This window comes from Bos mutus, chromosome 16 (genome assembly GCF_027580195.1).
Source record: "Bos mutus isolate GX-2022 chromosome 16, NWIPB_WYAK_1.1, whole genome shotgun sequence".
Classification (NCBI taxonomy): Eukaryota; Metazoa; Chordata; class Mammalia; order Artiodactyla; family Bovidae; genus Bos; species Bos mutus.
The window spans coordinates 61,796,587-61,814,263 of record NC_091632.1 but is presented as its reverse complement, the minus strand read 5'-3'; positions in this window follow the sequence as shown (position 1 = coordinate 61,814,263).

Below are 17,677 nucleotides of genomic sequence, written 5' to 3'. Positions count from 1 at the left end.
CAGTCATCAACAAAACAGACACAGCGCTGCAGTCAGTAATGGAGCTTCCCCTACAGTGGGAAAGCCTGGCACGAAGCAGCTAATGACACAAATAACTAATTGCAAGTGTGACGAACATTACCAAGGGGAAGTTCAGGGTCCCAAGAGACCATTTCAGCCTAGCCCTGGAGGATAACCGCCTCATGCAATGCAGGATGTGGTGGTGGTTAGGATTAGATGTGGGGAGACACTTTCCCAGCAAAAGGAACCTACATATGAACATATTCTTCCCTGGGAAAGGACATGATGCCATATATTCCATTTACAGAAGGACAGCCACAGTTATATGAAAAGACTATTAAAATACTTTCCTCTTTTCTGATTTCATCTCTGTGTGTTTATTTTCTTCATATACTTCAATGAAAACAGTATACCACTGTAGACTGAATATAAAAATGAACACCAGCTGTCTTCTGTTAAGCAAAACATAAAGATATTTGCAGAAATATAAGATAATGCCACTTAGCACTAAAATTTTGGAGGGGAGATATAATCGTTTTTAAAAATATGGTATTCATGCTAACGTGTAGTGAGCTGATTATTGCTTTTTAGAAGACTTACTAAATGTATTTTTTAATTTCTCAAAAGAAAATATCTGCTTTTTCAGGAGGAAAACTGGAGGCATGGTCTCCTTGTCTTCAGCCATCCCCTTGGTGGAGCGCCCACCTTGAGTATCAGGAAGGATCGCCTCCCGTCAGGCCAGCCCTCTCTCCCCAGCTTCACATGCTGCACTTCCGAGAGTCCCTGGAACTCCAGAAATCCTTCCCCGGTTCCCTCGGGTACACCTGCTGTTCCCCACACTGATCTCCACTCCTGTGGATGTCCAGACCCAGAATGCGAGAGTAGATGTCCGGGTGAGGTGCACAGGCCCACACAGAATGACCAATGGGGACACGGCCACCTCAAGGCTTATGCTCAGTAGGAAAATATAGGTTCTACCAGCGCCAACCAGCCAGTCATTCTGGAATAAGTGCACAGTGTTGTCAGATATTCTGCTGATTTTTGAAAAGAAGTCAGATGTCAATATTTTAAAACACAGTGTGGTTCAAGTTTCTAAAAATCACGACATGGGCCAAAACAAAAGTCTGGGTCAGATTTATCTGTGGCTGCTTTGCTACCTGTGTGTGTAGGCAAAGTAGTGGATTCTTTGCACCTTCTACATTTACAAAACCTGAAATACTTTATGCATTCATTCATTTGATAATTCTCTTCATCTCTCCTGAGCTGGTACTACACAGGGAGTTAGGGAAAGCAGATAACCAAGATGCAATATATCCCTACATAAGGAATGTCAGTGTGACGTGACCTGTGTCCAGCTGGATCAACCTCTCCTCTGCTCCCATAGCACCTGTGCACTGAACACACTGGCTGGAAACTCACATTTTGCTGGGCTGTGTCTTCCTAGCTCTGTGACATCCAACTTACCTGCTACCTGAACCATATACTTCAGTTCTGTACCCCCAGCTTCTAACCTGACCCAGGACCTAACACATTGTAGTGGTTTTGGAAAAGCTTAAGGACTGACAAGTGAGTAAGCAGCCCACTCACCCACTCATGGGTCATTCAGGGCAGTGAAAGCAAAGAAGGGTCTCCCTGTGTCCAGCTTCTATTCCTACCTTCAACCCCAGATTTTTAAACTCTTTTGTCAAGAAAAAAAGCAAATGCTAATTGTCCTAAAATAGGCCATAATAAGGGCTTCCCAGGTGGCTGCTGCTGCTGCTGCTAAGTCACTTCAGTCATGTCCGACTCTGTGCCACCCCAGAGACAGCAGCCCACCAGGCTCCCCCGTCCCTGGGATTCTCCAGGCAAGAACACTGGAGTGGATTGCCATTTCCTTCTCCAGTGCATGAAAGTGAAAAGTCAAAGTGAAGTCGCTCAGTCGTTTCTGACTCTTAGTGACCCCATGGACTGCAGCCTACCAGGCTCCTCTGTCCATGGGATTTTCCAGGCAAGAGTACTGGAGTGGGGTGCCATTGCCTTCTCCATTCCCAGGTGGCATTAGTGGCCAAAAACTTGCCTGCCAATTCAGGAGATGCAAGAGTTGTGGATTTGATCCCTGGGTTGGGAAGATCCTCTGGAAAAGGAAATGGCAACCCACTCCAGTATTCTTGCCTGGACAATACCACGGACAGAGGAGCCTGGCAGGCTATAGTCCATAGGGTTGCAAGGAGTTGGACACGACTAAGCACACACATAGGCTAAAATAATGTAAAGAAGCAAAACCATAGAAATCAATACGAATGAAAGTATTATCTCTGAGAGTTAAAGTCATTCATTCATTCAAAAAATGTCAAGGTGAGTACCATACTCCATTGAAGAGATGAGACCATTAAAGAAAGCAGATTTAAAAAATCGGTATTCATGTGAAGTCTCAGTGTCATGGGAAAATCATTGATTCAGGAGTCAGATCATTTGGCTTCTTGTCCACCTTTCCCACTGTAAGATCTGGAGCAACCTACTGACTGCATCTGGGCCTGTTTCTTTCTCCTGTAAATTGAGAGGTGATCAGAGTATTTCCAGTGTGACTTTTGGCTTTTACAAAATCTGTGATTCCTGGCAACCAGTTGCCTCTTCTGAGATCACCTAACCTGGCAGTAAAAAAAGAAAGAAAGAAATCTGTAAGCCAGCCTATGTCTGCCTCCCTCTCCAAGAGTGATCAGAGCCTTGCTCCCCACAGGACAGAAGAATGAATAATAGTGCACTGGAATTCTCACGTCCTTCCCTCTTCCTTGAGAACCAAGGGACTGACTCAAAAATACTGAGAAATAAACAGACCACTCCAGAGCCTTTCTGGAGGTTTTAACAGCACTTGGATGCTTGGCATATTTATCTCGATTTCAGTACTTGAAGGCTTAAACTCTGCGCCTCTCCACTGACCCTGCAGCATTCTCTAACTGGGGCTTTGGAGATAACCATTAGGAAAAAGAGCTGAAGAATGCTTCCTCGGGGGAAGGGGAAATCAGGCACCATCAAGAACATTCAGTCTATAATATAATTTTCCTCTGGGATTCAAAGATCGCTTAATGTACTATATTTATCATGCAGTGAGTCTCATTAACTGTCTTATTCAGAACTTCCTCTTCCTATAGTTGACTTCTTTTGGCCCATAACTTGTCATATATCTTATATGGCTAATATATTGAATTTCAACCATTAGCACTTGTTTATTAAAAACAAAACATAAATAAAATTGCAAATAATCAAACAAAACTTGGTAGATAGCAAGCCCATGTTTTCCTCTTAAATTTCTTTAAGTTGGACATGATTAAGCACACATATAGACTAAAATAATGTAAAGAAGCAAAACCAGAGAAATGTTAAAAAAAAAAAAAGCTGCTAAGGAGATTTCCATGCTTTTTAAAGAAATGTCTTGGAACAATCCTAAAATTTGGAGTTTCCTAAATAAGTTGACTATTTTTAAATAATACTTTGGAAGCTTTCTTTTCCACAAAAGATGATCAACTAGCAAAGGGTGCCAGCTTCCATTTAGAGCCAAATCTTGGAGAAGTGAGAGGAAGTTGATGGATGTCAGAAGCTAAGAGAGAAACTGTAGGACAAACAGGATGTGATGACTAATTTTTTGTGTCAACTTGACAAGCCATGCAGAACCCAAAAATTTGGTCAAACATTATCCTGAATGTATCTGTGATGATGTCTCTGAATTAGATTAATGTTTGAATTGGTAGACTGAGTAGCAGATTACCCACCCTAATGTGGGTGAGCCTCGTCCAATTAAAGACCTGAATAGAACAAAAAGGCTAAGAAGGAATTCCTTCTGCCTGACTGCTCAACTGGGACATCAGCCTTTTCCATACTGAAACTGAAACATTAGCTCTTTTGGGGTCTTGAGCCTGCCAGCTTTTGGACTGGAACTTAGACTATTGGTTCTCCAGGTCCTTGGGCCTTTGGACTTGGGCTAGAACTACATATCAGCTCTCTTAGGTCTTAGTATGAAAAATCTAGCAGTAAAAATAAAGAATTCAGCACTTGGATTAAAACTACTTTTTCTTTCTTAATTTAAAATATATATAAGGGTTATAAGGTGTAGACTTGTAATATGTATGAAATAATAGCATAAAGGTTGAAGGGGAGTGGATGAATGGAACTATACGGTTGGCAAGGATTTTTTTTAACACTTCATACAATATTAGCTCTAAGTAACTAGTTAAGAATTCCTAAAACAACTACTAAACAAAAACAAAAGCAAAAAAAAAAAAAAAGTGCAAGGAGGTAAAGCCAGTGGAAGAATGGAATAGTAAAAAATATTCAATTAACCAAAAGAAGGTAGAGCACAGAAAAATAAAAGACAAATGGGAGATATACACAATGGACTATTCAGATCAGATCAGATCAGTCGCTCAGTCGTGTCTGACTCTTTGTGACCCCATGAATCGCAGCACGCCAGGCCTCCCTGTCCCTCACCAACTCCCGAGTTCACTCAGACTCACGTCCATCGAGTCAGTGATGCCATCCAGCCATCTCATCCTCTGTCATCCCCTTCTCCTCCTGCCCCCAATCCCTCCCAGCATCAGAGTCTTTTCCAATGAGTCAACTCTTCGCATGAGGCGGCCAAAGTACTGGAGTTTCAGCTTTAGCATTTGAGTCAGTTCTAATGAGGTGGATGAAACTGGAGCCTATTATACAGAGTGAAGTAAGTCAGAAAGAGAAACACCAATATAGTATATTAACACATATGTATGGAATTTAGAAAGACGGTAATGATGACCCTATATGCAAGACAGCAGAGTTGACACAGATGTAAAGAGACACAGATGTAAAGATCAGACTCTTGGACTATGTGGGAGAAGATGAGGCTGGGATGACTTGAGAGAATAGCATTGAAACATGTATATTACCATATGTAAAACAGATGACCAGTGCGAGTTCAAAGCATGAAGCAGGGGACTCAAAGCTGGTGCTCTGGGACAACCCTGAGGGATGGAGTGGGGAGGTAGGTGGGAGGGAGGTTCAGGATGGGGGAACACATGTACACCTGTGGCTGATTCATGTCGATGTATGGCAAAAAACACCACAATATTGTAAAGTAATTAGCCTCTAATTAAATAAAATTAAAAAAAACAACAACAACAAATAGGAGAAACAGAAAGCAAAGAGCAAATGGTAGACCTCAATCCTACACAGCAATAATTAAACTAAATGTAAATAGACCAACTAAATAGGCAAAGTTTGTAGGAGTGGATAAAAAAAGCAAGACTAAAAGTGTCTGTTATCTTCAAGAGAGGTACCTTAAGTATAAGAAAATAGATGGATTGAAAGTTAAAGAATGGACAGTGACATATGAGGCAAACGAAAGTATGAGAAAGTTTGAATGGCTATACTAAAATTAGGCAAAATAAACTTCAAAGCGAGACATAGTGTCAGAGATAAGAGAGGCACTTCATGACAATAAAATGGCAAAAGATTTATCAATTTTGTTTATCTTTGCCAAAACCCAGTTTTCAATTTCACTGATCTTTTATAGTTTTGTAAAAATTTCTATTTATTTCCTCTCTGATCTTTATTATTTCTTTCCTTCTATTGACTTTGAACATTTTTTTTTAACTCCTTTAGATGGTAAATCTTGCCTGGAGAATCCCAGGGATGGGGCATCCTAGTGGGCTGCCGTCTATGGGGTTGCACAGAGTCGGACACGACTGAAGTGACTCAGCAGCAGCAGCAAGATTGTTTATTTGAGGTTTTTCTTTATTGAGGTAGGCCTGTATCACCAAACTTCCTTTTTAGAACTGCTTTTGGTGTCTTCCATAGATTTGGAGTGCTGTGTTTTCAGTTTTCATTTGTCTTAAGGTATTTCATGATATTCTCTTTGATTTATTTTTTGACCATTGACTTTTTAGTAGATAAATTTAGTGATAGATGGACTTGATCATATCTCTAACTTACTCTTAAATGATCAAAAAAATACACTTATAAATATAGGTAAATTGATAATGAGAAAGCAAATGGGACAAAATGTAATTAGTTGGTAAATTTGGGTATACTGATGGGAGTTCTGTGTACTATTCTTTTCACCTTTCTTTGTTTCAAATTATATTAAAATTATAAGTTATCAACAAAATAAATGGGGAAAGGATTGATTATTACTAAGAGAATTGGGGGCAGGAGGAGAAGGGGACGACAGAGGATGAGATGGCTGGATGGCATCACTGACTCGATGGACGTGAGTCTGAGTGAACTCCAGGAGTTGGTGATGGACAGGGAGGCCTGGCGTGCTGTGATTCATGGGGTCGCAAAGAGTCGAACACGACTGAGTGACTGGACTGAACTGAACTGAAGAGTGATTAAAATTGCAGGGGTTAAAGGCAATCATATATCCATTCCCTTGGATAAATGTAAGATGATATACAAAAATAATGGTATATAATGCAGCAGTCAAAATTAAAAACATGTATATACATAAAACAACATGTGTAGATCTTTAAAAGATACTGTTGCATGACTAGAGTAAGAAATATAATGAGATAACACAGCTAATACTATGTGTAAATTAAACACACACAATAATATCATGATATTTATAAATATGCATATAACTAAGAACATAAATTAGATACTCTGGGGTGGGTGCTTATGGTAGAGAGAAAAATGGGATTCAGGCTGAAGGAGCAGAGGAAAGAAATAATAATAAAGTAGACGTAAAATAAGAGAGGAGACTTGCAAGGACTGATGATGATGGTACACCATGGACAGAAAAATAGGATCAAATACCTGCCACTGGTGTCCAAAACAAAACAAAGCAATGCTGAGTGCCTTTCAAGATGCCTCTTAGACTTAAGTTTTTATGTATTGACTCATTAATGCAGAACATAGTGAGTATGAAAGCACCTTGTTAGATGCTTGGTGAGCAGTCTGAATAAGATAGGAACCTCTCTTGTTGACTGCAGTTCAGGACCTGGCCTAGAAGAGTGAGTCTTAATCATCTGCCACTGGAGAAGGCCACGAGTGGTGTTGGAGATGAAGAAAAGTCCAGAATAACCATTTTTGCTGAGTTTGCGCTATTGCTTCTGCTTCTATGAATGGATCACAATAAGCCACTTTATCATTTCCTCTCAATTTATACTTCCTTGCCATTTGCAGTATTCCCTCCTAATTCCTGGTGTCCATAGTGTATTATCAGTTTTGTTTTGATTAACTTGATCTGTTAAATAGCCCTTTGTAGTGTTAAGCGTGGAAATGTGAGGCCTGAGCTGGGAATTCAAGTCTAAAATTCACTTGAACTTTATACTCACTGTCCATCCCAGTCATCAGGCCCCTGTTACTGTAGTGTCTGGTAGACACATCAGGCCCCTCTTATGAGAATGAAAGCTCCTTCCACTGTCTTTACCTCTACAATAATACTACACAGTCACATTGAATTAATATTAGCAAAAATGTGCTAATATTGAGTCTGGATAATCTAGTTGCGCCATCCAGATCCTTAGCTTCTACTGATGCCCACAATGAGGTCTAATCAGTACTATGGTACACAATAGAAGCATACTTCTAATTCTTTAAAAAAGAATTTCAAGTATTTTCACAAACTTTAGCATGAATTACTGTGTAGTTATTTTCGCAGTTGTCAGCAGCTCTGGCTCCAACTAACAAGAAATATATTTTCCCACAGACAATCTAGGATGCAAAACACATTGTTCAAACTTTTAAAAAAAAAACAACAAATAATTAAAATAAGATATTGTGAGAGCTTTGAAGTGCCTGGGGCACAATGACAGGTTCCTTTGTTGAACAGCTGAGTTTCCTAATGCCAGTCAGCTAGATCCTTATCACACATTTCTGAGCAGGAGACAATGAAAAGGGCCCAGCATGAATAAAAGAACAGATGAGAACTGTTCTGTGACAAAGGCTGAAAAGGAGGCCTGGCAAGTGCCCGGATCCTCATAGAAGACAAATAGCGAGGTGGGGAGAGAGGTACACTTTATCTTCAGCGTTCTTTTTATAGCTCTGATCTAGAATTGTTTTCCCTTGAAAATGAATGGAGTGCTGGGGGAAGCCGCTTGGCCCTGTTCTCTGGCCTTTTCATTGCACCCTGCAGCCATTTTAATGAGTTATTTCTCACAGTCGCCCTACCAGTCAGGTCGTCATCAATATCCCTGCTTTAGAGGCACAGCTTAAGTGAGGCAAAAGCTGAGGGGTGACTCAGTAATGGGCTTTAACTATGTGAGGGTCACGTGGCTGAGGATGGGGAACAGCTGTCCTCCGGGCCCTCTCCTGAGTTCAGAGCAGAGACTGTGGGCAGAATTTCAGCAAGGAGAGATGGATATTAGAGAGAGCCGAGAGAGAGCTCCCCGTCAAGGGGGATGGTGCATTAGTACTTACTGTACCCCCAGGGACTGAGCCCCATCTCTTACTCCTGCACTGGCTGGCAGGTTCTTTACCGCTAGTGCCACCTACAAAGCCCAGGGGGATAGTATTGGCTGACAGATCAGGAAGCTTTTCTGAGAGAAGGAATCTGTCATCTACTTCTTGGTTTGTACCGCTCTATCTTCCCTGGTGGCTCAGATGGTAAAGAATCCACCTGCAAAGTGGGAGACCTGTGTTAGATCCCTGGGTTGGAAAGATCCCCTGGAGGAGGGCATGGCAACCCACTCCAGTATTCTTGCCTGGAGAATGCCCATGGACAGAGGAGCCTGGCTGGTCCTCTGCAGGGGGTCACAAAGAGTCGGATGCAACTGAGTGTTTGAGCATATAGCATCTACTAGATACACACATTCCGAGAAAATTAATGTTCAAGGGATTAATTAATGAACGATAATACCAACTCTATACATGAGGATCTTTCCACCAAGCTTGAGACACATTCACCTTGGCTGACTTGATCTCCCGAGCAGGAGGGACCAAATGAGCCTACAAGGTCACTACTTTGCTTGGGTTCTGTAATTAGCTTTTATCTAGTATTGGCTCTGTCCAAGTCAATTGAAAATTTGGTCAAGTCAGTACTTTTTTAAAAGATTTTTTTGTTGTGGACCATTTTTAAAGTCTTTATTGAATTTGTTACAGTATTGCTTCTGTTTTATGTTTGGTTTTCTGGCCATGAGACATGTGGGATCTTAGCTTCCCGACCAAGGATTGAATCCACACCTCTGCATTGAAAGACGAAGTTTTAACCTCTGGACCACCAGAGAAGTCCCAAGTCAATACTTCTTGACCATCTACTATTTGGAAGGCAAGAGGCAAGGCTTTGAGTGGCTTACAGAGATGAATTAGTCATGGCTCCTGTCCCCTGAAAGCAAAAGGTAAATTGGGAGAGAAAGAAATACATACAATTTCTTACAATACCCATATCTGAGAATATGAGAAGAGCTATCTTAGAAATCCAGTCAAAGCTCATGAGACCATGGAGAAGGAAGTGAGGCATTCCAGTTTGGTAAGTGGAAGGGGAATGATAATTAAAAACACTAACATTACTGTGTACCATGCAGGTGATAAGTGATTTGTTTATGGATTATTTTATTTACATCCTTACAATAATGGTATCCAATAAGTACTAATGCTATTTTCATTTTATTCATGATAATGTGGAAGCAGAGTACAGTTAAGTAACTTACTAGCAGGCAGCAGAGGCAACATCAAAGCTAGCTTTCTGGTAGATCTTAAGCTAAGTCTTGAAGAAAATGAACGTATTTAGCACATGCTAGAGTCCAATCTCTGGGCCAGGTGTTTCATACAGGTAATTCGTTTACTTCTCATGAAAACTCTGGAAGTTATATTATCATCTGCATTTTAGAAATGTGAGACTCAAAAAGTGTAAATGACTTGACTGAGTTACCTGGCTTAAAACATGTCAAAAGAGGCACTCAAACCCAGCCTAGTATGGTCTCAAAATATGTTATTTCCCCCAGTGTCCATGATGTTGCCTTAAGTAAAACAAATGGCCAGTGAATGGTACCTTAGAGCCTCTGGAACTGCAGGAAGGCAGTCATATCCAACTGAAGGTACTGGGAGATCTCAGGCATGGATCCTGAAAAGCCTCCAGACCACTGTAGGCACACACATATAGATGACCTGCCTGTAGCAATAGCAGACTTCAGGTAGAGTGTCCAGCATTTCAAAACTGGTCAAGCTGTCTGTAGAGCTTTTGTATTAGTCATCTATGGTTTCATAGAAAATTAGTACAAGTTTAATGGCTTAAACCAATACCATTCTGATCTCACAGTTTCTATGTGTCAGGAGCTTGGACACTGCTTAGCTATGTCCTCTGCTCAGGCTCTCACAAGGCTGCAATCAGACTATGAGCCTGCTGCATTCTCCTGTGGAGCTGAAGATCCACTTCCAGTCTCATTCAGATTGTTGCTGCTGCTGCTAAGTTGCTTCAGTCGTGTCCGACTCTGTGCAACCCCGTAGACGGCAGCCCACCAGGCTCCGCCGTCCCTGGGATTGGGAGCATTCAATTCTGTGCAGGTGTTGGGCTCCTCAGCGCCTGGACAATGCCCCCTCACCACTGGAGTTCACAGTAGAGCTGTTTGCTGCTTCAAGGCCAGAAAGAGAATGCCCCTGGGGAAGGACCCAATCCCCCTTGTAAGTCAGATCCGCTCAAGATAATCTCCCTTTCCCTCATAGCTCAGTTGGTAAAGAATCTGCCAGCAATGCAGGAGACCCTGGTTCAATTTCTGGGTTGGGAAGATCCTCTGGAAAAGGGATAGGCTACCCACTCCAGTATTCTTGGGCTTCCCTTGTGGCTCAGCTGGTAAAGAATCTGCCCGCAATGCGGGAGACCTGAGTTTGATCCCTGGGTTGGGAAGATCCCCTGGAGAAGGGAAAGGCCACTCACTCCAGTATTCTGGCCCGGAGAATTCCATGGACTCTATAGTCCATGGGGTCACAAAAAGTCGGACATGACTGAGTGACTTTCACTTTCACCTGATTTGAGATCTCAGTTACAACAGCAAAGTCTCTTCTTCTTTTCTATATAAGGGACACTAGTCAAAGAGTGACGTCCCATCCCGTTTACAGGTTCTGTCCCTACTCAAGGGGAGGGGATTGCATAGGACATACACACTCGGGGGCTGGAATTTGGGGGTTGTCTTAGAATTCTACCCGCCGCTTGAAACTCATTGCTGGTGCCCATGGGTTCACCCGCCTCCCTCAGATGAAATCAGGACCCCGTTGTCTAGGCAGGGCCAGAGCAGAGTCTGTTTACTGACTGCATGTACTTTGAAAATTTTCTCTCCAGTTCTCCCTTGTGAAGGGCCCATCTGTCACCCCTCAGTCAGTTTTGGCCATGGGTCAGCATTTCTGATGAAAAATTTCATGGGAAAGGGGTGACATTTATGCCAGAAGTTGACTTGGTGATCAGGTTTGGTGAGTATTTTTTAATTAGCTCTGCTTCCCCTCTCTCCCATTGTTGTTGATGGTCAAGATGTTGTTGGACATATTATTTATTAAATAAAGAGGAAAAGGTCAAGGTTAAGGCCAAATACTTGAAAGGAAGCAACGTGTCTGAGGGCATCTAAATGTCATTTGATGGAATCAGCTCCTAGACTTGAAGATTTTATCTTTAAGCTGTCTTGGGAAGCTGCATTTTAACTCAACCAAGGAACTCTTATAAATGGAGTTGAATTGCTTTTTCAAGAATTGTCTATTGAAACCCCACCTTAGGTTTTTTTCCTTTCTTTTGTTTTATTCTGTTTACGATTTTCACGCACACACACAACCCCAAAAAGAATGGGACCATTAAAGAAAGCTAAGTGTGTGACACTGAGTAAATTTGTAAGAAAGCAGTTTAGGGATTTTAATCTCATTTAAAAATGTCCAACCTTTAATATCATTAGACAGTTCATGGCATAGTCCTGCCAAAACAGAGACAACTGTTTCTCCAAATTCAACTGTGATGGTGAGCTAGTTTTTTGAGAATGGAAACAAAAATAAAGCCAAACAAAACTCCCTACCATTGTGATCAAAGGTTGATTTTTACAATGTTCTCAAGACTAAAGAGGCATTTATTCCTATTGTCCTCTAATGCTTCAGTGATTAAGTCTGCTCAGAACACAAGCAGTTCAGAAAGGCTCAGCTCCTACAGCTGTTGGGGGTGAAAAGTTTTGGCTAGATAGGAGGGTGGAGGGATTTTTTTTTTTTGGGGGGGTCCACATCTGGGGCCAGACTGGGATATTCTGGAATATTCTTTCAGTTTCCATCTTCTCTTCAGCACCCACCCATTTAAAATAGCTTCAGCCTTGAAGGCCTTGATGACTTTAAATATCTTCCTGGGTCTGTAATGAAGATGCTTATAAATATTACAAGAGATTTACCACTTCAGTGTGAAATTCTCCGATACCGGCAGGGAGTTTTTAAACACAACTGGCAACAAGAAGCATATGGTCAGAGATTCAAGTTACTGCTTTTTTTTTTTTTATTGTTGTCTGCCAAGGACAATATATTTTTTTCCCTTCTTCAAAATAAACACTGTGCAGGAATGTGCCTCAGCAAATGGCTGGGGTTCTATTATATTTCATGCAGCTTTCTAAACAATTTCCAACCCTGGGCTGGCCTGGTGTCAAACAGAAGGCAACCAACAATAGCAAAATCCCATTAAAGCTGAGAAGGTTCCTTCCTGAGGTGAGCCTGGCCAGAAATAGTCATCTTGGCTCCTTCTCCGGTTTGGCACCAGGGACTAATAATGCACGGTCTTCTAATGGAAATTATCTAATTTCATCCAAGAGCTCCTCCAGAGAGAGCCGGGCTGACGCACTAGCAGTCAATATAACAACATTCTTCTTGAAGTGCTGAACAATGGGTCTTTGGAGAGACTGTGATAAACCACGTCAGACTCCGGACAAACACGAGTGTAAAAATAGGCATCAGAGGCACTGACACAGCCACCTAACTTCTCAGGAGAGAGGCCCACAGAGGAGGGTTTGTGCAGAGTGCTTGCTGGGAAGAACTCATCAGACCTGGCGGGAGAAGGATAGTGGGGTGGGAGAGAGAAAGAAAAGACAGGACAAGATTAAGAAAGGACAGGGGCAGGGTGAGGGGGGAGGGATAAAGAGTGCTAAATGAAAGGGAGAAGTGTTAATTCTCCATCTGTGGCACAAAATATTCAGCAACTGTACATGGTCGGTTAACATAAATTGTGCTTTGGGTGTGAGTCCCATTACCTATTTATATATGGGGGGCTGTTTTTCAAACACTATGTGTAAGAAATGGCCAGCAGGAAATAATCCTCTATTTAAAGATATAAATGCTCCATTTAAAAATAGTGGTTCTATTTAAAATTTAAAGAGCTAATCCCATTTCTTGAATGTTCTTCATTAACATAATTTATACTTCCCCAGTATTAATAAATATTGAAATATATACAAGAAAAAGAAAATTTGAATTTCATATAAGAAGAAAAAGATATATCAGAGTTCTATGAAATAGATATATATAGAAATATGCACATATATGAGTTCTATAGCACTATAAATTATAAGTTACATAAAGAATATATATAACTATATCTATGTCTGTTTGGAGGACTTTCCTGGTGGTGCAGTGGTAAACAATCTGCCTGCAGTGTAGGAAACACAAGAGATGGCAGTTTGATCCCTGGGTCAGGAAGATTCCCTGGAGAAGGAAATGGCTACCTACTCCAATATTCTTGCCTGGAGAATCCTATGGACAGAGGAGCCTGGCAGACTGCTGTCCATGGAATCACAAAGAGTTGGATACAAGAGAGTGACTGAGCACACATGCACATGTCTGTCTAGCTTTCTAGTTAGCTGGCTATTCTATAAACTGTCCAAAGAGGACTAAGACCAACAGGATCACCCTGAGGCATACACTTAGTTTTATGTTCTTCGTGTTGTTCCTTGTTTCATAAGTATTTTTAGCCCCAATTAAATTTTAAGCTCCCTAGGGTAAGAACTGGCTGTGTATCTAATGGTTATCCACATTAAGACAAATAAGCATCAGCCAACACTGGTGATTGATTGATCAATCAATTGATTGAATCATACTGTCTTAAAATGTCAGAAGACCTGCACGCATGGGTATTTCAAGATATAAAAATTGGGTCTTCCCTGGTGATCCAGTGTTAAGAATCCACCTGCCAATGCAGGGTACACAGGTTCAATCCCTGGTCCCGGAAGATCCCACATGCTGCGGGGCAACTAAGCCTGTGCACTACAACCACAGAAGCCCACGTGCTCTAGAGGCTGTGCTCTGCAACAAGAGAAAACACCGCAATGAGAAGCTTGAGAACTGAAACTAGAGAGAATCCCCTGCCTGCTGCAACTAGAGAAAGTCTGCACGTAGCAACAAAGACCCAGTGTAGCCAGAAAAACTAAAAAATTGAAAACTTCAAGACAAGGTAAATCAAGGCTCAAACCTATGGCAACACTTGTGCACCTACCACCCTTTTCTGCCACCTGACCAACAAGTATTGAAGAAAATAGTCTAGGGCCAGCAATATGGAAGGGCTTCCCTAACCACAAGATCACAATATATTCTCTTTGGGCCTCACATGGGGCCTCTCTAGGGTTTGCAACTCTAGACTGATGCAAGAGAACATATTCTAGCTGCATTCCCCCCATTGGAACAATATTCAGAGACTGAATCCAGATGGAAGCTGAATCAAGATGTCTAACCAGACCCTCCCCAAATACTGACTTACATTTAACACACTGATAACACTTGTGTCTGGGGAGGGAAATTCTGCAGCTGAGGAAAGTTCGAGTGAAAAGGCAACTTCTCTGAAAATACTTTTTTGTTCTTTTCAAGGCTGGAATATATAACACTATTTAAAAATTTTAAATTAAATTTAAATAAGATAGTATTAGAGTATTAGTATGAGACAAAATGACATTTAGAGCCAAAAGTGTTGAAAAGCAAACAAGACATTAGCATCAACATCTAACAACATCAAAATATACAAAAGAAAACCAATAAAAATTCAAGAAGAAACTGATATAGACAAAAAATAAGATGAAAAATATAAAGTAAGTAATACTATAGTACCATTTAAAATTACACACATAGTTAATAGATCTGTGTAAAACTTGATATTCAATAGAGAACACATATTATTTTTAAGAATATTAAAAACAATTAGAACATATACTGAGCCCCAGAGAAAATAGAAGAAACAAATTCCAAAGTGAATGAAATCATACCAGTTGCATTCTCTGTGTGCAATGCATTAAAGATAAAAATAATTAGAAATGATTGTCACATCCATGCATAGAAATCTATTTGAAAAATTTTAAATGTCCTTCTAAGTTCTTGAGTTTGAAAGTAAGTCAAAACTACTTATAAATAAACTATAAGAAGGTCAATTATCAAAACAAATGAGATATGACCAAAGCACCTATGGCTTAGTGGGTAAAGAATCCACCTGCAATGCAGGAGCTGCAGGAGATGCAGGTTTGATCCCTGGGTTGGGAAGATTCCCCTGGAGGAGGGCATGGCAACCCACTCTAGTATTCCTGCCTGGAGAATCCCATGGACAGAGGAGCCTGGTGGGCTACTGTTCAAAGTCTCACAAAGCAAGCATGCATACTCAGAGAAAATTTTGTAGTTTTAACTTGCATTTATTTTTCAGAAAATGAAAGATTAAAAAATAACCAAAGCATTCAATTCAGGAATAATAGCAATAACAAAAAAGCTAATCAATACAAAAATAAAAAATAATAAACTAGAAAAATATTAATGTGCATGCATATTCAACCATTTAAAAAAGAAACTATTGTCCTCTGGGGGGATTTCTTCTATAGAATATATTAAAATGGACATTGTCGAATATCTATTTAAAGAAAGTAGCAGTAAGAATGATTTTTGTTGTATTTTACTCAAATTATTAGAATTAAATGATATAATACAAGTAAAGGATTTGATGCAGAGCCTGGCACCAAAATAAATGTGTGTGGTCAGTTGCATCTGATTCTTTGCTGCCCTATGGACGGTCACCCACCAGGCTCCTCTGTCCATGGGATTTCCCAGGCAAGAATACTGGAGTGGGTTACCATTTCCTCCTCCAGCGGATCTTTCTGATCCAGGGATCAAACCCATGTCTCCAGGATTGCCAGGCAAATTCTTTACCACTGTGCCCCCCTGGGAAGCCTTCCAGAATAAATACTATTTAACAACTATTATTACCATTAATTTTATGTGTGCCTGACAGGGAAGTTGCAAAGAAGCTCGTTTGGAATTTTAAAAAATCTTTTTTTGATTTATTGAACTGAAATTTGCTTTGAGATAATGTTTCTCTCTGGTTCTATTAATGACTGCCTCAACTCCCTGTCGTAGTTCCCCCAATCTCAGAACCTAGAATCAACCTACTGTCTTTTATACCAATACTTTTCCAAATATATGGCCAAATAAGACAGGCATCATGCCTGTGCATAGTCCTTGCTTCTCCTATTGGACTCAACATGCCAATGATTTATCTTTTCCTTATGTGAGATAGAATCCTATGTTTTACCTTCTATGTTATTCCTTGAGCCCTCCATTATTCGCCGTTGTCTTTCTCTTTTTGTAGGAATCTATCTGATGGGTTGGTCAATGCACAGTGAGTTCAGAAAACTACACCTTCACTTAATATTGTAAATGCAATCAGTTTGTTTTGTTAACGCCTTTATTTATTGTTTCAGTAGCACTGTTGGCTCATTAAGTGATTGAAAATCATTTATTGAAAAACTACTATTTGTCAGTCCATGTGCTAGGAACGGTGCATACAGAATGAATAAGACAGTCCCTGCTCGGAAGGGATCCTGAGCAAGTTGTGAGTGTATAGGGGCTGTGACCAAGGTAAATGCAAACTGCTTTGGAACTCCAGAGGAAAATTCCCAATATTCATCAAATACTGAATGGAATTGAAGTCAGGGAAGACTTTCAGGAAGACCTGTCTTGTAGGATGAGTTCTGGAGGACAAGCAGCAGTTCGCCAAGAACATAGAGTATTGGTTGGGGATGAAGAATGCTTCAGAGAGAAAAATAGCATGTGTAAATGCAACAAAATGAGGGGAAACATCTTGTTTTCAAGGGTGTTAAGCAGTTAGCTCACAGAATTTCCTCATATAAACTTCTGCTACAGTAGATTGCCCTAATCTGTACCTGTGCAAGTGGTTTTTAAAATGAATGCCCTGTCATTCACAAAATTGTGCAATCATTACCACAATCAGGTTTCTTCCCTTCTTTTTATAACTGAATAATACTTCATTGATGGATATACCACATTTTGACTATCCATTCATCAATTGATGGACATTTGTGCTGTTTCCACTTTTTAGCTATTATGAGTTATGTGCTGTGAACACTTATGTAAACTTTTTTGTGTGGGCATATGTTTTCAGTATTCTTGAGTAAATACCTAAGAGTGGAATTGCTAGGTCATATAACTGTTAATAACATTTGGAGTGAACCCCGGGAGTTGGCGATGGACAGGGAGGCCTGGTGTGCTGCCAGTTCATGGGGTCTCAAAGAGTCGGACACGACTGAGTGACTGAACTGAACTGAACTGAACATTGTTTTCCAAAATGGTCTTTCCACTGTATAACCCATTAGCAACATATGAAGGTTGCAATTTCTCCACATCCTCAACAATCCTTGTTATTGTTTTTTTTTTTAAATTTTAGTCATTCTAGTAGATGTCAAGTGATAACTGTGGTTTTGATTTGCATTTCTGAAATGACTAATGATGTTGAATATTT